Raw genomic sequence first — 22243 nt, forward strand, 5'->3', positions numbered from 1 at the left:
CTTTCTCTTTCACTTCTATTCTGCATTGTTCTGCACAACTCCCTGTGCTCTGCTTTGTTCAGCCTTGCACCTGCCTCAATCTACTGCTCTCAGGAGACAATTATGCAGTCTTGCAGGCAAGACCATTTTGGGTTGAAGGTTTTGTGGGTTAATTAATGTTTCCATCTCTCATTTGTAAGTTTGTTCAGGGTACAAGAGGTTGCTATTTCAGTCTCTATATCTCCCTCTGGTAGGAATCTCACCTAGGGCCACACTATTAGACCTCCAATGTTCCCTCCTGGGCCAGGGTTTTATTTAGTCACCAGAGATGCACCCTTCTCCCTACCAGAAGCAGATTTCTATTCTCATTCACAGACACTGCCATTCTGAGTCCCCTCCTCACTTCTTCTACCCTGTCCTTTCTCTCCATATACCTCTGCTGAGTGTATAATTTTACATTGAGAACAAGATTCAGGCATATTAATACCCAGTTACTTGGGGTTTTGGCCTGTAGCATGATTGTTTTGCACATTCCCGCTAGTGCAGCTTAGTGTGTACTAGAGGATTTGTAAGACAGGGCAAATGAGTATCATTAGTGAATATAATTTGTCTGGTTCAGGATCTACAGGTATGAAGAAGTTGTGGTGGCTGGACAATTTTTCTCTAATGCAAGTTCAGTAATTTCCTTACATAAATATGGAAGTATTTATGGTCCTGTAGCATATTGAGTTAGAATCTTGTCTTAGTTTACATTTCATTGTTTTTAATAGACACAGTAACATAGGCAAGTCTTATCACAAATACATTTAACTGGGGTTAGCCTAGAGTTTCATAGTTTTGGTTCATTATTCTGGTGTGAAGCATGGGAGCATATAGGCTGGCATTGTGTTGAAATATCCAAAAAATTTACATCTTGATTAAAATGCAAGCATGAAGGGGTTTATTTCTGAATGGGGCAGAGCTTCAACAGGACCTCATAGTCTAGCCCCAAAATGATGTACCTCCTTCACCAAAGCCATGTCCCCTAATACAGTCACTTACCATGGATTAAGAATGTTCAATCCATTACAAATCTCAATAACACAGTGCATATGTACTTGGTCTAAATTGAAGTTATTAAAAATGAGAATCTCTGAATATTTTTTGAATACCTAGGATGAACACACTTATTTATGCCAGTTATCAGCAGTCGTATATGCTAATCCTCAGCCTGATCCTGGTGGACACCAAAGTGGATGCTTTGCATTTAGCATTGTGAAGAACTGTTCAACTCACTGTTGTACACTAAGATCCAGGAGTATAGTAATCTCATCAATTTGAGTTACAATCAACCTTCTTCATGTTTATGATACATCACTGCTTCTCTAATTCACACCTCTTGAGTTCATATGTGAGGAGGCTACAGGTTCTCTTATTTAGCATCAACATATGGCCTCTGATCTCAGTTTTCTCCAGTGAACTGTCACTTGGTACATAAAGGTTACTTTCAACATCACTGTTACAATATGATTCTATGGTCATTTAGACTTCAGTGCACATCTCCATTTTGACATGTCGAATAGAAACTATTTTAAATTTTAACTTATGTTTTTTTTTTTTTTAAATTACAGTGTTTGATTAAGGTGTAAATTAACTGGATCCACAATTTAAGCTTGAGATTTAATTGTGATGTGTTCATAACCTTGAATCTCTTTGGAATTCAGCTTGACTTGGATGCTCACAGCCAATCATCGAACTGAGAAAGGGGTTCCCAGTGAGTTTCAATGGGAAGAGAAGCCCTTGATCCTGCCAAGGCTCAATACCCCAGTGTAGAGGAATGTTAGGTTGGAGAGAAGGGTTTGGTCACAGGCATAGAAGCATTAGAGAGCAGATGTGATAGGGTGTGTGGAGGGAAAAATGGGAATAGGGATAACATTTGAAATGTTAATAAAATATGTCTAATAAAAATGGAGAAGAGAAAAAAAGAGTTAAAGATATTTAAGGACAGTTGTGATGAGAACCATTGGGCTTCATTAAGTTAGAGTAAATAGAATCTCCATATTTGAGGGAAAAGTTAAAACAAGATAGACCATCAAGGTATTTTAAAACCCATGTCCCTTATAGGTTAGATAATGTTCAGCCCATTGTTTTGGTTAGTCATGCACAGTTTCAGTGCTGTATACCTAAGGCTTGGCTCCTGAACTGCTCATAATTGATACATATCTACTTTATACCAAGGAGCAATCCTATAGAATAGGAGTAAGATTGAAAAAAAATCTGTGGGTAAAAAAGTTCTCTGCTATTACAATGCACAATGTCCAATGATCTAATGTACATCTAATCTAAAAACAGATTCACTTTAATACATTTTTGAGCTACTTTTATGAAATAAATTTTGTGGTATAGAAATATCAAAATTTCCTAAGTTGACTGTTTTTACATTATACTAATCAAACAAAAATTATATTTATTCTCTATCACCTATTATTTTAATATGATTTATAAAAACAGTTTTCTTTCAGATGCTCTGATTAACTTTTAAGTGACATAAAATTTTCTCAGCATTCTCTAACACCAGTATTTTGCACAACTGTAACTTCATCTTGGATTCTTTAAACAAAATTATATCCAAAATTTTAGATGTCCTAATTACCACCACAACCAAATAAATAGGACATATGTATATGTGTGTATTCAAAATAAAGAATACATATTTTGAATAAATATTAAGACCCACTTATTGGAACTAAGAATCTGTTTTTGCAGGTATTGATAAGGAAGACTTCTATAAAGCTAAGCCTATACTAAGTGCCACTGATTAAAAATGCAGTTATAAATATTCCGCATTTGCAACAAATATATAGATCAATAATAAATGTAAAGTAGAATACTGTAAATACTGTACTGTTCAGGTGTCCATTGAGCAGGAAAATGCCTGTGGTCAAAGTATCAAAATTCTGACATTTCAAATAGATTAATAAAATTCTTTCTTGAAATTCAGTACTTGCTTTTGAACTCTTTTTTTAAACAACTTTATTTTAAGAAACAAAGATAAATGTACAGATTTTAGGCATTTTTTGCATAAAAGTATACAATACATTTTTGTCAGTACTTGTTTTTTTTTTTTTTTAAAGGTTTGATAGTGTGATCAAGATCCTACTAGTTACAATGAGCATAAAGTACATGTAAAACAAGATGCAACCTGGAAATAGTCAAAGATTTCTTGGTAAGTAAAGATTTTTTTTTATTTTTACAATGAGCAAACAGTACATGTAATACAGGGTCCAACCCGGAATTTGTCAATGCGTACTTGGTGGGTAAGGATTGAGCATGGCTTTTTTTGTTTTATTTTCTTTTTTTCATGGACTTCATACAGTCTGTGAGTTGTTTCTCGGGCAGTGCGAGCCTCTGGTCTTAGCATTCCACTATAAAAGACTGCATATTATGTCTGTTCTTTTGTGACTGGGTTATCTCACTCAGGATGATATTCTCTAGATGCAGCCATTTTCTTAAGAATTTGGTTAAGTCATTGTTTCTGATGGCTGGGTCGTATTCCATTGTGTAAATGAACCACAATTTTTGTATCCATTCATCTACTGAAGGACATCTGGGTTCTTTCCAGCTTCTGGCTATTATAAATAGAGCTGCTATGAACATTGTGGTGCATATATCTTTGTTGTGTATTAAAGTGTCTCTGGGGTATATGCCCAGAAGTAGAATAGCTGTGTCTTCAGGTAGTACTATGTTCAATTTTCTGAGGTATCACCAGACTGATTTCCAGAGTGGTTGTATTAGTTTACAACACCACAAACAGTGGAGAAGGGTTCCTCTTTCTCTGCAGCCTCGCCAGCATCTGTTGTCATCTGAGTTTTGGATCTTGGCCAATCTGACTGGTGTGAGGTGGAATCTCAGGGTTGTTTTGATTTGCATTTCCCTGATGGCTAAGGATGCCTAGCACTTTCTCAGATGTTTCTCAGCCATTCGATATTCCTCAACTGAGAGCATTTTGTTTAGCTCTGTACCCCATTTTTAATAGGGTTATTTGATTCTCTGGTGTCTAGCTTTTCAAGTTCTTTGTATAACTTGGATATTAGGCCTCTATCTGATGTGGAGTTGGTACAAACCTTTTCCCATTCTGTTGGCTGCTGTTTTGTTTTCTTGACAATGTCTTTAGCTTTACAGAAATATTTGCAATCTCATTAAGTCCCATTTGTTAATCTTTGACCTTAGAGCTTGAGCCATTGCTGTTTTGTTCAGAAAATTTTCTCCTTAGCCTATGTGTTCTAAGGTTTTCCCTACTTTATCATCTAATAATTTCAGTGTGTCTGGTTTAATGTGGAGATCTTTGATCCACTTACCCTCGAGCTTTGTACAAGGAGATAAGAAAAAGTCTATTTTCATTCTTTTGCATGCTGAGTGCCAGTTGGATCAACACCATTTGTTGAATAGGCTGTCCTTTTTCCATTGAATGTTTACCTCTCCTTTGTCAAAAATCAGGTGACCATATATGTGAGGGCTCATTTCTGGATCTACTATTTTATTCCATAGATCCACATGCCTTTTCTGTACCAGTACCATGCAGTTTTCAGCACAATTGCCTTGTAATATAGCTTGAGGTCAGGGATAGTGATTCCCGTAGATGTTTTCTTGTTGTTGAGGTTGGATTTCGCTATTCTAGGTCTTTTGTTGTTCCATATGAAATTGCACATTGATCTTTCCAACTCAATGAAGAACTGGGTTGGAATTTTGATGGGGATTGCATTGAATCTGTAGATTGCTTTTGGTAGGATGGCCATTTTAAAAATGTTGATCCTTCTAATCCATGAGCATGGAAGATCTTTTCATTTTCTGAGATCATCCTCAATTTTATTCTTTAGAGGTTTGAATTTCTTGTCATACACGTCCTTACACCAAGGTATTTCATATTTTTTGTGACAATTGTGAAGGGTACCCTTTCATTAATTTTTTTTCTCCACGTTTGTCCTTTGAGTAGATTAATGCTACTGATTTGTTTGAGTTAATATTGTATCTAGCCCCTTTGCTGAGCTTGTTTATCAGCTGTAGGAGTTCTCTGGTGGAATTTTTGTGTCACTCAAGTACAGTATCATGTCATCTGCAAAGAGTGATGTTTTCATCTCTTCCTTTCCGATTTGTATCCCCTTGATCTCCTTTTGCTGTCTAATTGCTCCAGCCAGGACTTCCAGTACTATGTTGAATAGGTATGGGGAGAGTGGGCAGCCTTAAAGCGTCCCTGATTTTAGTGGGATTGCTTCAAGTTTCCCACCATTATGTTTGATGTTGGCTGTTGGTTTGCTGTATATTGCTTTTATTATGTTTATGTATGGACCTTGGATTCCTGTTCTTTCCAGGACTTTAACATGAAGGGGTGTTGAATTTTGTCAAATGCTTTCTCAGCATCTAGTGAGATGATCATGTGATTTTGTCCTTTGAGTTTGTTTATATGATTGATTAAATTGATGGATTTCCTTATATTAAACTATCCCTGCATCCCAGGGAAGAAGCCTACTTGGTCATGATGAATGATCGTTTCCATGTGTTCTTGGATTCGGTTCGCAAGTATTTTGTTGAGTGTTTTTTGCATCAAAGTTCATAAGTGAGATTGTTCTGAAATTTTCTTTTTTTGTAGGGTCTTTGTGTGGTTTAGGTATGAGGGTTATTGTAGCCTCAAAAAATGAGTTAGGTAGTATTCCATTTGATTCTCTCTTGTGGAATAGTTTGGCGAGTACTGGTGTTATATCTGCAATAAATGTCTGATAAAATTCCGCATTGAACCCATCTGGACCTGGACTTCTTTTGGTTGGGAGGATTTTGATGACTTCTTCTATTTCTTTAGGTGTTATGGGATTATTTAGATGGTTTACTTGGTCCTGGTTTAACTTTAGGATCTTGTATCTGTCTAGGAATTCGTCCATTTCCTCCAGATTTTCCAATTTTGTGGGGTATAAGTTTTTGTAGTAGGATCTGATGATTTCTTGAATTTCCTCAGTTTCAGTTGTTATGTCTCCATTTTCCTTTCTGATTTTGTTAGTTTGTATACTCCCTCTTTGCTCTCTAGTTAGTCTGGCTAGGGGTTTCTCAATCTTGTTGATTTTCACAGAGAACCAACCCTTGGTTTTGTTGATTTTTTCCAATGGTTCTTTTTGTTTCTATTTGGTCTATTTCTGCCCTAATTTTGATTATTTCTTCCCGTCTACTCTTTTTGGGTGTATCTGCTTCCTTTTGTTCTAGGGCTTTTAGCTGTGCTGTCAAGTTGCTAATGTATGCTCTCTCCAGTTTCTTTTTGGAAGCACTTAGGGCTATGGGTTTTCCTCTCAGTACTGATTTCATTGCATCCCATAGGTTTGGGTATGTTGTTTTTTCTTTTTGATGAATTCTAGAAAATCCTTAATTTCTTTCTTTATTTCTTCTTTGACCCTGCTATCACTTAATAGAGCATTGTTTAGTTTCCATGTGTATGTGGAATTTTTGTTGTTTGTTGTTGTTAAATAGCAGCCATAGACCGTGATGATCTGAGAGGATGCATGGGAGTATTTCAATCTTCTTTATATCGATTGAGGCTCGTTTTCTGTTCAATTATGTGGTCAATTTTCAAGAAGGTGCCATGGGGTGATGAGAAGAAGGTGTATTCTTTTACTTTAGGATGATATGTTCTGTTGATATCTATTAATTCCAGTTGGTTCAAAGTCTCTGTTAGTTTTACAGTGTCCTTTTTCAGTTTCTGTTTCCATGATCTGTCCATTGGAGACAGTGTGGTATTAAAGTCTCCCACTATTATTGTGTGGGGTGAAATGTATTTTTTGAGCTTTAGTAGGGCTTCTTTTATGAATGTGGGTCCTTTTTCATTTGGAGCATATATGGTAAGGTTTTAGAGTTCCTCCTGACAGATTTCCCCAGTAATGAGTAAAAAGTGTCCTTCCTTATCCTTTTTGATAACTTTTCATTGGAAATTTACTTTATTCGATATTAGAATAGCCACTCCAGCTTGCTTCTTGGGGCTGTTTGCTTGCAAGTTTTTTTCCCACCCTTTTACTCTAAGATAGTGTCTGTCTTTGTCTCTGAGTTGAGTTTCCTGTATGCAGCAAAATGCTGGATTTTGTTTATGTATCTAGTCTGATAGCCTATGTCTCTTTATTGGGGAGTTGAGTCCATTTATGCTAATAGATATCAATGAATAGTTGTTTCTGTTTTCTCTTGTTATTGCTTTTGTGGGTTGAGTTGTGTCTGTGTCTTTTTCTTCTTTTGGTTTTCTTGCTTAGGAGTTTTCTTGTTTTTATTAGGATGTATTTTCCCTCGTTGTATTGGTTTTCCACCTATATTTCATTGTAGTGCTGGGTTTGTGGTCAGATATTGTGTAAATTTTGATTTGTCTTAAAATATCTTCATCTCTCCATCTATGGTGATTGATAGTTTTGCTGGGTATAGCAGCTTGGGCTGGCACTTGTGCTCTCGTCCAGGCTCTTCTAGCTTTCATAGTCTCTGTTGAGAAGTCGGGTGTGATTCTGATTGGTCTGCCTTTATATGTTACCTGAACTTTTTTCCTTACTGCTTTTAGTATTCTTTCTTTGCTTTGGGCACTTGGTGTTTTGACTATTACGTGTCGGGAGGTAATTCTTTTCTGTTCCAACCTCTTTGGTGTTCTGAATGCTTCTTTAATGCTCGTGGTCATCTCATTCTTAAGTGTGGGGAAGTTTTCTTCTACGATTTTGTTGAAGATATTTACTGTGCCTCTTAGTTGATACTCTTCTCCGTCTTCTATTATCCTTAGGTTCAGTCTTCTCATTGTGTCCTGGATTTCCTGGACATTTTGGGTTAGGAGCTTTTTGTTTTTTGCATCTTCTCTGGCTGTTTTGTGTATGTTTACAATGTTGTTTTCTGCCTCCGAGATTCTCTCTTCCCTCTCTTGTAGTCTATTGGAAATGCTTGCTTCCCTGATTCCTGATTTCTTTTCTAGGTGTTCTACCTCTAGGGTTATCTTTTTTAGTGTTTTCTTTATTGTGTCAATTTCCGTTTTAAATTCCCTCTTCCATTCCTTCATCTCTTTGGTTCTGTTTTCCACTAGTTCTTTGAGTTCTTTGAGTGTTTTTCTTGCTTCTTCTTTAAAAGATTCTGATTCTTTTTGCTTTTCCTCCCTTTCTTGTTTAAGTATCTCTATCAGTGTCGTGAGGTATGATTTTAGGTCTGCGTCTTCTTTTTCTGGAGTGTTTGGCATTCCAATGTTTGCTGTGATGGGAGAGCTGTGTTCTGGTGTTGCCAGGTTGTCTTGGTTTCCTTGGGATATACTCTTTCGCTTTCCTCTTGCCATCTTGTTGTCAGTTATATGTTCTTGCCTTTCCCTTGTATCTGGTCTGTGTCCCTGGATCTCCACTAGTCCAGGTGGCAGATGGGCCCAGCCCTGTTCTACGTCCTAGAATTGCCTGGTGGAAACAGAAGTTCCAATGCTGTGTTCCTGGTCCCTGAATCAGGCAGGGCAGGGGTGTGGTTTCCATGTGCCCTCTGCATAGATCTCTCTGCTCCCTGGCTGCCCAGATCTCCTACTCACCAGTCTTTAAAACTTTAGGAACTGCTGGTCCAGGTGGCAGATGGGCCTAGCCCTGTTCTGCGCCCCAGAATCGCCTGGTGGAAACTCTTTTGAACTCTTAAAATGACAATTTCAATGTAAAGTCCTTAAAGTAAACCTTAGAAGTTATTCTTTTCATCTATTTGAAAATAAAAAAGGGCTTTTTTCAGCTTACATTGTTTACATTTCTCTTAACCACCAAAGAAAATCTGGATTGGAACTTAAGAAGGTCAGGAAGCAGGAGCTGATACAGAGGCCATGGAGGGATGTTGCTTACTGGCTTGCTTTTCCTGGCTTGCTCTGCTTGCTTTCTTATAGAACCAAGGTCTAGCAGCCCAGAGATGGCACCACCCACAATGGGCTGCCCTCCCCCACCTTGATCACTAGTTGAGAAAATGCCTTACAGCTGGATCTCATAGAGGCATTTACTCAACTGAGGCCCCTTTCTCTATGGTAACTCCAGCTTGTGTCAAGTTGACACAAAACCAGCCAGTACCATTTGTGTCTCTTGATCCTGCTATCCTTCTATGTTTTTTTAACTTTTATCTCCAGAATTCCCTCAGTTTGTGTTTTCCTTATTGGTTGCACAACCATTTTCAGGTCTTGAGCAGTTTTATTCATTTTCTTTAAACATTTAATTGCATTTCCTGAATTTCTTTAAGGCATTTATTTGTTACCACTTTCAAGTCCTCTATCTGTTTGATTGTATTTTCCTGTATTTCTTCAAGTGATTTATTTGTTTTCATTTTAAAGGCCTTTGTCATCATTAGAAGACTAGATTTAAAGTCTTTTTCTTGATTTTGTTGTGTGAGGATATCCCAGTCTTGCTCTAAAAGGATAGCTGTGTTGTGCAGTTTTTTATTGTGTTCTTATGATGGTTTGTAGCCACTTGGTTGTTCCTGGATATTCTTGTTGTAGCCAGTATTAGGGAGTAACCTAATATCTATTATCTTTGTGTTATGGGCCTCTGGTGGGTATCTTTAGTTCTAATAGTAGAATTCAGGTTGCAGTACATGTCTCTCAGCAGTTGGTGAGCAACTGTCTGGTTCTGGGCCAGTATTTCTGATGAATTTGGGCTCAGAGTTGATAGATTAGTTTAGCCAGGGCTGCCCCAGATATCTGGACACATGGGGGAAATGAGTGCAGACAGTAAAGCTACTCTCTCTGATTCTGGGTCAGCAGGTCTATAGAAGATTGACTGGACAATCTTGACTGTAGTATTTTTCCAATAATTTACTTAAATCAGTAAGAAGTAGGGATGGTCCTGTAGTACATAGAGTCATAACCTTGTCTAGGTTTGGAATCATTGTTGTGAAAAGACATTATAAAAAAGTCCAAAATTATTAAGAATTCACTTATTTTGGACTGGCTTACAATTTCAGAGGTTTAGCCCAATATTATGGTGGGAGGCCAGACATTATGCACGTTTACATATTGCAGGAAGTGTCAAGAGTCTCCATCTTGATCTAAGGCAGCAGGAAGTTACACTCTGTCTACAGGCAGCCTGGAGGGTCTTCTATACTTCATTGGGCCAACCTTGAATCTAGGAACATAGAGCCCATCCACACTGATGTACTTTCTACAACAAGCCACAGGTACTCCAAGGCCACAACTTCTTACAGTGTCATTTCCATTGGCCAATTACACTCAAATCACTACAAACCTCAGTAAAGCATTTCACATGTTCTTGGGCAAAAGTAATTCCCCTAAATATTAGGATCTCTAAAGATTGTTTCTGAACATTTTATGTATAACACACATCTTCAAGGGAGTCCTAATTGACTGACTCTCAATAATTCATTGATTCTTCAAGTTCTGTATTTGGTCTTTGTATGGAACCACTTCTTCCCCTGGGATTCTCTGCATTTTGTATTCAAGTCTGAAATTATCCTACACTTAAAATTCATCTACAGTTAGCCTGCTTATATAAGTTTGTTCTTCCTGCTCTCCCCACATAAACACAAGAATCTGTGTTTAGTTTTCCATAACTTCAAAGGGGTTGAGTTTGGTAGCTATGGTAAGATCCAGGCCCAGAGATGAACTATATTCTAAGTTATTGTGTAGACTGATACAAGTCTTCTCATCCCAACATCTACAAACTCACACTAACACACACACACACACACACACACACACACACACACACACACTCACACACATGCACACACACACAAACACACATTCACAGACACAGTCAATTATACTTATCCATTGAGAGTCGGAAAGACGAGACAGAGAGATACACAGGCATTGACAGAGAATCAGAATGATTAAGAGATAGAGAGACAGACACAGACAAACCTATACACAGGGAGAGACAGAAAAACTAATAAATAAATGAATGAATACAAAATACATAAAGCAAGGGAAACAGAAATTTGAATAAACACTTGTGCACTTCAAAGTTCATTACACTATACTTGTTGAGAGAATTCCTGTAGAGAGGCAAAGTAGATTCTCAGGAGTACTATCCTCTCTTTCCTTTAGGTTTTTCTACCTGAGCTATGTAACTCAGTAACAAGGAAGTTTCATGTACTCTATGCGCCCTCTGCTGGTCCCCACAGCCATGCAGGAGGTTTGTATTTGAGCTCACAGTAATATTCACTCACTGTGTCCCTTGCACAGTAATACATGGCCGTGTCCTCAGACCTCAGGCTGTTCATTTGCAGGTATAGTTTGTTTTTTGCATTGTCTCTGGAGATGGTGAATCTGCCATTCACGGAATCTCCATAGTACGTGTTACTACCACCATCAGTAATGGTTGCGACCCACTCCAGCCCCTTCTCTGGAGCCTGGCGAACCCAGGACATGTAATAGCTACTGAAAGTGAATCCAGAGGCTGCACAGGAGAGTTTCAGGGAACTTCCAGGCTGCACTAAGCCTCCCCCAGACTCCACCAGCTGCACCTCACACTGGACACCTGCAAACAGAGAATGCTGGTTAAAAAACTTCCAGTAATAAAAATAAACAAAATGAACAAAATAAAATGTCTATTTTTCATGTGCACATAACAGATAGAATCTCATCTGTATGAATTACCTTTTAAGATGAGGACAAGAAAAGCCAAGCTGAACCTGAAGTCCATGGCGAGTTGTATGTGTTCAGTGATGTTCACTGAATGTGAGGACCTGGGAATCCAGGGCTTGGCTCCTCTGTCAGAGCTGCAGTATGAGGGCAGAAATGGTTTATCATGGGCACAGACAAGACTTATTTGCATATCTTCCTGCTGTAGCATGTGCTGAAGCTGGTCAAAGGCAATGATCACAGCAGATATAAGACATTAAAGACATGGATTTCTGTTATAGAGTTTGACAAATGATAATTTTATATCCAGAATTTTCTTTTAGTTAAGAGTTCACCATTCTTCAATGGTTTTCTTATTGTGAATGTTCATAAAACATACTTTGTTTCCTCATCATAATAACTCTATAATAGAAATGTGTAATTGAATATCACCAGTCATCATTGCATTTCCAGATATGTCCTTCGTGTTTTTCATTGTCTGGTTTCCTATGTCATTTCACTATGTGGCTCTTGGATAGAGTACACCTGCAAAGTTATGGTAGCAGAACTCATTCACTTTTAGGAACTTATTGAGGTTAACGGTCATCAGGTAATATGGAGTCATTCACCTGAGATATCCAGTGTATTTTTCCATTTTCCACTGAGAGTTTTCTATGGAGACATATGTTTTTGAGGCCAACTCAAATTTTGTCCTTCTAAATTTCTCCAGTATTTCATTTATGTATTCTATCATTTTCTTTTTGCATTATTGCACCAGGGAGCACATGACTTTATGTTGTGTTAGGCTATTTTTCAGTTTTCTCAGTTAAAACAACCATTAGTATAACCAGGGTATTTAATATATTTTTAGAATAATTTTTTTTCAATTTAATAATCTCTGTTTTCCCTCCTCTTCTCCTCTTCCTTGTACCATACCCAAGCTTTACTTTCACATCACCAGTTTGCCCTAGTCCTTGGTTTTCCTTCTCACATACTTGGACTTTCTGGCCACATGAGGCAACTGAAGGGGCCCTGGCTATTGAACACATAACTATAGATACTCTTGACAGAGAAGGGCTGTGAAATGTTGTACAGAGTATTGGTAAAGTGGCAAGTGGAATTCCGGAGGGGAAACCAGGAAATGGAATTACATTTGAAATGTAAGTAAAGAAAATATCCAATTTGATAACCATAATCTCTTCTGCCTATATGCGCTGACCAAATAGAAGGATCCCAGTTATTTAGAGAATGAAAACAGTCATGTCTTTTCAAGATAATATTACATTTCTCTTCTCTTTATACTAATGTATGCTTTATACTGGAAACTTGCATCTCAAATGAGAGATAAAAATTAGTTTTTCTTCAGAATAACATTGAGATTACTGTTAGCGTTCTGTGCAATCCCTGCCCCACAGATACCTGCCAATGACCTGGTATTCCTTACTCAGGATAAAAGGGGATGCTTCCCTCCTCCACTCTCTGTGCTGTTACCTTCTTGCTCTCACTCTACTCTCTCTCTCTCTCTCTCTCTCTCTCTCTCTCTCTCTCTCTCTCTCTCTTTCTCTCTCTCTCTCTCATCCTCTCTTTCTCTCCCACCATCTTATTTCATGACTTCATGCCCTGAATAAAGCCTATTTTACATTATACTATAATGTCACTAAAGGGGAATTGGTGTCTCATCATGGGACTGAGTGGGCAACATTTTCTCCATTTCTTACTATTTATCCATTAAAACATATTCCTTCTCTCTTCTTTTTCTTTTTATAAACACAGCAACTACTGTGTTGAGGTACTTCACTGTTTAGCGGACCCACATGAGGACCAAGCTGCACATTAGCTACAGATGTGTAGGGACTCTAGTTCTGGCTCCTGCATGCTCCTGATTTTATGTCCCAGGTTGTATAATCTTTCATGGTTGCAGGATATTTGACTCTGGGGTCTTCTTGTGTTGTCCTTGACCATGTCTGTCTTTCTCATTTTTATCTCTCACTGTTCCACATGATATCCCTGGGCCTTTTGTTTAGCCTTGCATCTGCCTCAACCTTCTGCTGGATGAAGTCTCTCAGGAGACAATTTTGCTGATCTTATAGGCAAGACAAATTTGTGTGTTAATCAATGTGTCCATTCCTCGTTTGGATTTTCTGCCAGGCTGCAATATTCAAATGGAATATTAAAAATGGAAGCATTTAATTCCATGCTAATACCTGTACTCGAAGAGCCATTTTTCACTTTGGAGATCTCTAACTTGGTGCTCCATGCTGTGTCAAAGAACTCAAGCTCAGTTCACTTCACCACCCATGCTGCTTCTGTTCTGGGTGGATATGACAGCCTCAATATGTTTTTTTTTTTAATCACTTTCTTCCAACGCATGGTACAAACATGACTTCACATCCATTAACTTATCAAACAGGTTTACATGTTAAATTCTCAACCCACGAGCCCCCTACACAAAAAGCTTACAACCAATGGATAAAGATATGAACTGCCTATCTATATGAAACAAATTAGACCCATAGTAACCCTTAGTAGTAATCATTAGAGATGTGCTGAGAGAAACATACACATAGGTTTCCATCTCCTTCTTCCTTCAATCTCTGTGTACCACGTCTTCTTCTGCTTCCCTAAACATTTTTCTGCCTACCTCTCCACTCTCCAATCATGTATTGCCTTAACACAAATCTACATAGGATGTTGCTTCTTCAGATTTCATATCCCCTATCATTTAAGACTTAGGTAGGATTACCCTTACATTTTTATGAAAAGTTTCATTGTCCCTGGTCTCTAGCTCATTCCAAAAATGTCCACATCCTTTCCAGGTTTGTCTTTCATTTATCTCTCTGTGTTCATTACTAGATATCTCCTGCTCTCCTCTACACACCCTCTAATGTGCACTTCCCTTCCTTTGCCTACCCCAGGTGTCTATTTTATTTCCCCTTTTCAGTGAGATTTAAGTTTCCTCCCATGGGACCTTCTTGTAACTTTGCTTCTTTGTGTCTGTGTATTATAGCATGTCTCTTTACATGTGCATGGAATCAACAAAGGGAAGATAAACTTAAAAGTGATGGTGAAGATATTTGACAAGCTATTTGATAAGAAGGAATAAGCACAGCATTCTACAAGGAAGTGAACAGCTTAAAAGCCAAACAAGCTTTCAGTCTAATTAAACTTATCCTATAACTATAACTATAACTATATATATATATATATATATATATATATAACTGGAATAACTATTTATTCAATAAGTACTCAAGGAGATCAAAGAAGAAATTTTGATTACTTAATGTATGATTTAATTCCTCTTGCTTTTATGCAGGTTTCATGTTTTCCCTTCTAATTTTACAATTATTCAAGAACCCAAAGTATCTCAGAGTATTCTAGACTCTGGTATTCAATGATCACAGTTAACACAATTTTAATAAATTCCGAGCAGAAACAATTCTAGGTTGGTGCTCCAGTTTCTGTTATTTAATTATCACGGGTGAGAAAATTTAATAAAATCGGAGCAGACACATATCAATTAGATTCCAGGTATCATCATCCTTTAATTGAATACACATCATTCACTAGCTTCTAGCTTCTAGTTTCCATGTCCTCCTTCATTGTTACCTTAAGCACAGCACCCAAAACTTGGGGATTCTTAAGTCCCGAAGAACCCCAAGATTATTTTGAGTATATCTGAGCTTCAAATAAAAGACTCTGGTACATATTTCTTCACAGGAATTATACATCATAATTTCCAGGGGAACAGTATAAATAAGACCCATAAAAGGATCCTGGAGAGAAATAAATGGATTACAATGTAAGACATTTCTTTGGATCCCTTTGTCAAGGGGAAATAAATGAGCAAAACACTAACAAATAAATAGAAAACAAGAAATGGCATGCTCTCCAATGAGTTTGTTAAGATTTGCCTGCTGCTATCTGAAGCCCAGTGGGTATCACTAGCTACAACGTCTTCACAGTTTTGGTGCTACAGCCTCACACATATTTTAGTACCAGCCCTATCTGTACAATTTATTTAGATGCTATACAACACCAAGCTGACCTGTGATCTGTGTCAGTGTTTGGTCTGATATGTTTGGTGCATGCATTATGTGCGAAGGTTGGCAAGAATGAAGGCCATGTGGATTGTTTGGTCACCGACCCTGCCTCATTTCTTGGCTGGTTACAACTTGATTTCTATCCAGTTCCTCAACCAGGGAACATAACTGAGTTTATTCCTTGAGTTCAGGGTTCCCAAGTTTTAAGAGTCCTTTGCTTCTGTATCTGATAGTTTCCCTAAACTAAATCAGTTTTTGTTTTGATATTTGGAGTTCTTCATTTGCTAATTTTTGGTTTCCTGCTAATTTCATACTTTTATCTATAATATGGCTGTGAAATTGATACTTGTGTGGCTAAAGTTCTTGCTATGCAGATATTTTTGAGTGAGATCAAACCTCTGAGCTTCTATCTCCACAGAGAGAAAAAAGAGCTAGATGTGCTATTCACCCAGAAATTCCATCTATGGCAAATGGACGTAGTATAATTGCTGGGAACATGATCACTAGAGTTCACTGGCCATAGAGTCTAAAAAACTGTTAAGGCAATGCCCAGTGATAGAACATGTTTACAAATATGAAACTGATTGACAGAGGAGGGTATCTTATATCAAGATGTGTGCGCGTGTGTGTACATACACACACACACATTTGTAGATTGAGAAACACTGTAATAAACAGATATACAAATGATTACCATATAGAATGCAGAAATTTGAATAAATATATGGACATATCAAAGATTACTTCATGCTATATGTATAGATAATCTTTGAGTGTGGTATTTAGAGGTGGTACAGACATAAAGGACAAAGACAAATCAGAGATTGAGGGAATAGTGAACCTATGACTAGCCTAAATTGAGAGCCAGTGGATGGGCAAGCACTAATCCCTGACAATAATAATGATAATGTTTTTATTACAGACAGGAAACTAGTATAACTGTCCTCTAAGAGGCTCTATACAGTAGGTGGTGACAAATGATGCAGAAACCTACATCAAAGCATTAGACTGAGCTCAGGAACCAGATAGAGATGCCTCCTCAGGGACTCTGTCAGAGTCATATAGATACCGCTGAGTATGCTTATGGGTAACCATAAGAATGAACATGGGTACCCCAAAGAAGGTGCTAAAGAAAGGACTGGAGGAGCTGAAAGATGCTTCAATATCATGGGAAGAACAACATTATCATCCAACCAAGCCCTACAAAACTCCCATGGACTAAAATGCCAATCATTGAGAGCACATTGAGAGACCTATAGCTCCAGTTACATATGTAGCTGAAGATAACAATGTCTGGCATCAATGTGAGGAGAGGCCTTTGGTCCAAGGAGGGCACATTTTCCCAAGGTAAAGGAATGCCAAGACAATGGGGTGGAGAGGGTGATTATGAGGGAGTGCACCTTCCTAAAGACAACTGGAGGAGAAGGGGAATGGGAGCAGGGTGGGGGAAAGGGATAACATCTCAAATGTAAACACAGAGTATATAATAAAATTTTTAAAAAATGAAAAGCAAAAGAGAACTGAGAAAGAATTGGGGGAGGATTGCAAGTCTCAGGATCCATTGTCACTCCACAAATGAACAATCTAACAAACAAAACAAAAACACAAACACACAAACAGACACCACAATGGAGTTCAAAAACTTGGATGCTTCAGGGCTACCTGAGATTAAACCAACAATCAAGTGCATACATGGGCTGGACCTAAGCCCTCTGAACACATGTAGCAGATATGTAGCTTGGTGTTTATGCAGGTACCCCATCAACTAGAGTGGGGGCTGTCTCTGATTCTGTTGCCTGCCTATGGATCATGTTTCCCAACCCAGGCTGCTGTTTTCTCAGGCCTTAGTGGGAGATGATGTCCTCATTCCTTCAATGGCATAATTGCCAGGGCATGTTTCTGCCCAGGGAGCAGGGTCCTCAATCTCAGAGGAAAGGGGAAGGGGAAATGTGGGGAGAGGTTTTGAAAGGCAGAAATCAGGACAAAAGGGCAGGGATGCAATTGGGTTGTAAAGTGAATATATTAATTAATTGATTAATGTAGTTATATTTCTTTTCATTACTTAAATATTTTACTTATTCATATTCTGAATCTTGTCCCCATCTGGTACTTCTTAGAAGAATTCTTAGCTCCTGTTTCACTTTTTTTTCTATGAGAATGTGACTTCCATGTATCCCCTGACAATGGTGCAGCATATCTTTACAGGTTTAGAAACATGTTCTTTCAAATAAGGCCAGACAATACAGCCCTCTCCTACAAAAGCTCCTGGGCCCTCAGTATATGCTCTTTGTTTGGTGGATCAGCCTCTGGGATTCCCAGGGGTCCAGTTCAGTTGATACTGTTGTTCTTCCTAATGGGGTTGCCAGTCCCTTTAGTTCCTTCAACACTTACCCAGAGTTTTCCATAGGTATCTGTGACCTCTGCCCAATGTCTGGCTGTGTCTGCATCTTGCTCAGAGGTCAAAATGAGATAATGGGGATAAATATTGGAAAGCAAAGAGTCAAGATGTTACTATTCATAGATGATAAAATAGCACACATAGCCAGCCCCCAAAATTTTACCAGAGAACCATAGCTGATAAACAACTTTGGCAATGTACCTGGATATAAAACTGAATCAAATATTTACTTCTCTGTGGATATATCAGGTAAGTTGACATGGTCAGTATTGGCAACTACAGGAGATACTTCTATATGTGTTATAAATGAGCAGATAGGGTAAAAACCAATAAAAATACTGCAAGGGTCTTACTACACTAGTTTTCAAGTTTTCCTGTAGTGCCATAACAACATAACTGGAATGGTACCAGCAGAGACACAGATATGAGCAAAGGAGGAAGGAAGGAAGGAGGGAGGGAGAGGGGCAGGGAGGGATGGAGAGGGAGATGGAGAGAGAGTCTATGAGAAGGGGCACAGATTGCCTGAGGCAGTCCATGGAAATTAGGGTTCTGTGAAGATGCAAAAGAAACAGTAAGTATTAATGAGATTACAGTATAGCCACCTGAGGGTAGGTGGTACTTATCGTTCAGGTAGCTAGCAGGATTTTGCCTTCATATCAGCCTAGGAGGTGGGAGGTGAGTCTTGGAGAGGGTTAATAGGAATGATGGACCAGATAGAGACTGAGCCTGAACTCTGCAATTTGAGGAGGTTTGCATAGAGACAGCTGCTTGATCCCCATGCTTTTCACAGTCTAGCAACAGCCAGGATGCCAAGAACAATGGGTGAAGAAACCCAGGAAGCATGGGCATTACCAGTATCAATGACCTCAAATGACTGAAACCATCAGATGAAGGAGAGCTTACAGTGGCTTTGGGCAACAATGCATCCAGTTGTTACTTACTGTATAGTGTTTTTATGGCTACTTACTCACTAGGAAGCCGACCAAGGTAATATATGTATTAATATGTGGAGATTATAGAATGCCCACTATGGTGGCTATTTTATGTTTTCAACTTGACTAAAAACCAAAAGCTGTTAGGAACTTCTGTGTAATCTTATGTGGGAAGATATACTTATGTATATCTTATGTGAATATTTGAGGTATGAAGACACATTTTCTCACATTTTAATCCATATCTAATCTGTGCCATGCTTTCTGCTAGAAGCTTGTATAAAAGCATGGAATGAAGAAGTGTTTCCTCTGCATTGCTTGTTAATCTTGCTTTCATATAGAATCCAGAACAAATGGCTCAGGGGGTTGCCATACCCAAAATGGGCTAAACCCTGCCATCTTAATCACTATTTAAGAAAGTACCTCACAGTCATGTCTACGGCCTGACCTTATGAAAGTAGTTTTGCAATTGCTGTTTCCTCCCTCTGGTTATGGTAGTTTGTTCTGTACTCCTTTTCTTATTGGTTTTCTCTTTACCATGAAACTCTCTGGGAGAAAGTCACTGGGAAAATGTCATTTGCAAAGGAAATGAGATCACAGTAAAGCCACACTCTACTTGTACATTTATTCATTTTGGAGGTGTTTCTTTATTCTTAAGTGTTTTACCAGCCATTTATTTGCTCCAGGGTAGTGGGCACAGGGACACTCACTGAATGAGTCATATCAAAATGACAGTTCCATCCTGTCCATTGTGTGGCCATTACATCTCTGTCAATATAGTGCAAACTGGGTTCATTAGGAAATAAGGAGCCTCACTTGGAGAAAATGCCTCCATCAGATTGTTTTGCCATCAGGATTGTGGCATGTTTTCTTGATTAATTATTGATGTGTGATGCCTTGAGTGTGGCACGCATGAATGCATATTCCTGGTTTACATACAAAAGCATGATGAACCACCTCAAAAACTAGTTGCCCAATAAGGGCCTGGGATTATCAATGCATAGTGTACAAACCTTATTCTTTCAAATACTCTAAAATGTGACATTTTCATTTGATGATGCAGTTCCCTCCAGTAGGTGACACAATTTGATCATATAAGGACAGGTAGGACATTTTCGTACAATTTTCTTAGCCTGTGGCTAGGTCATAGAATTTTTTTTCTTTAAACCTTTTGTGTTAAGATAGTGTTTTGTTCATGAAAATTTGAGGCTTCTAACACATTTCCTTTGATAGCTGGTCAATATCTTCATTTTCTTGGGCTAATGGACCTAGGAATCCCTTCCTGAGACTGTGCATTCATGATATTTAATGGATGGTTTCTATTTCTGATTTCCCCTTGCAGCTGTAAAACTAACAATTTTAATTCTGCATCATCAGAAATGAACTCAGCAGTTTCTATGTGAAGTTTCTACTCTTCACACTGAGAGACAGTAATTATATTACAGTGTTCAGACAAATCTAAGAATACCGAAAGAGTTGTATACAGATCTGATATTTAAACTGAAGTATATCAACTTTGTTATAATCATTTTGTCTGACTTGTAGCTTGCCATTCCCAACTTATTTGCATCAGGATAGAATGTGGGTGTTTCAATAATTGGCCGTCCTTGCAAACTGCTTAGGAAAGTCTAGTTAGTTCTGTTTATAAAGGGAAAGTGCTTGCTATTTGAATATTATCCATCAATTTCTTCCAAATGGTTGCTACCAGTTGTTTGCCAATTTTCATTCATCACCCATAATTGTCAACATTTTTGTTGACTTATTTTATAACCAAAGTAGTTAATAGAATTTCCCCTCTCTAGTTTTACAGAAGCAATCTGGAACTCCAAGAGCAGCAGAAGTTTTTGTGTTTCCTTAACTATAGTCTCCAAAGTGTCTGGATTAGAATTAACCACCAAGATATAATCTATGTAATAAAAAATAATGGATGGAGGAAACTTCCCATTTCTAGTGTTTGTTACACAGAATATTGACATGAAGTTGGAACGAAATTTTACAGGAACATAGCGGAACTTTCCAGAGGTAACATTTTACAGGTTAAGCATTATTATAAGTACTTACTGTGAAAGACTTTCAGGCTTCACTAAGCTCTCCCCAGACTCCAGCAGCTCTACCTCATCCTGGATTAGATGAGGTAGATTATGTGGGGCAGAAATCTCTCCAAGAAACCCAGTGTCTTACTCTCATGGCCAAAGAAATATGAGGCAGCTCCTCCTCATGAAATTAATTTCACACCAACAACAAGGAAATCCAGATGAGCCCAGGTTTATAGTGAGTGGTTTGTTTTCATGAGGACCTGGGAATCCAGAGCTTGCTTTCTTGGGCAGGGCAGAGATTGTTTTCATGGGTACAGAAAAGAAGCCTTATTTGCATTTCTTCCTGTATCAACCTCTGGAGTTGGACCCTGGGGAGAAGGCAGTGCTCAGAGAAGATATAAAGTATCAAAGGTAATGGTGACAGTTACAAAAATTGAGACAGCAATGTACCTTGGTTTATACCTTTCTTTCTGTTAAAAATTCCCACACTCCATTTACTTCCTGTATCAGCACATGCACAGTACATGTCTGTTTACATAATGCCAAGTCCCCTTCCTATTTATTTTCAGTTAAAGCATCTTTATTTTTGCAATTATCATTCCATACAAAAGCAAAAGAAATACAAATCATGACAAGTTTACAACTGAATACACTGAGTGTTTACACACTATCATTTACAGCAATATTATAAGTAAATTAAGTGATAATTATAAAAAAACAAAGTTTTTCTAAATCCCTCCCTTCAGACTGAACTCTCACAGAACATGTGATAAGATACTGACCTCACATTAATGCCACTTCAAGTCCCAAATTGAAGCTATATAACTCACATAAAGACCATTAGTATAATAGCTCAACATCTTTGTTCAGAGCTCCATATGTGGGAAAACTACATTCACATTGATAAAAGATCAGAAAATAAATTTTTACAAAGTCACTGCAGCTGCCTGACTAAGAATATTTTATCAATTGCCTGAAAGGCAACTGATTCTAATTTGGTCCTATAAACACATGGTTAAAATCCACTGCTAACCTATTTGAAATGTGGCAACTGATCTCAAGTTCTTGTGGAAAACCACAAGTATTCTGTTTTCAAATTTAGGGTAGAAAGATAATAGGGTTAAGTCCTCACTGAATTTAGCTTTATTTACAATTTAAAACATGTGTAACACATTCACCATACATGAAAATAAGGCAAGAAAAGCAATTTATCATGAGAAAAACAAATATAAATGCACAGCAACTCATGTCAAATATTTTTCAGAGTAAGCACCAGGGGGCAGTTAACTCATGGC

General features: G+C 38.0%; 1 gene segment (V, D, J or C); it reads right to left on the bottom strand.

Annotated features, from left to right (window-relative positions):
• Positions 1-11073: 11073 nt before the first annotated feature.
• Positions 11074-11621, bottom strand: LOC308418186 (Ig heavy chain V region 5-84-like). The segment is given in 2 exons: positions 11576-11621; positions 11074-11456 (listed from the first exon to the last, which is right to left on the bottom strand).
• Positions 11622-22243: the final 10622 nt, after the last annotated feature.

Source organism: Micromys minutus (genome assembly GCF_963924665.1).
Source record: "Micromys minutus genome assembly, chromosome: 1".
Taxonomy (NCBI): domain Eukaryota; kingdom Metazoa; phylum Chordata; class Mammalia; order Rodentia; family Muridae; genus Micromys; species Micromys minutus.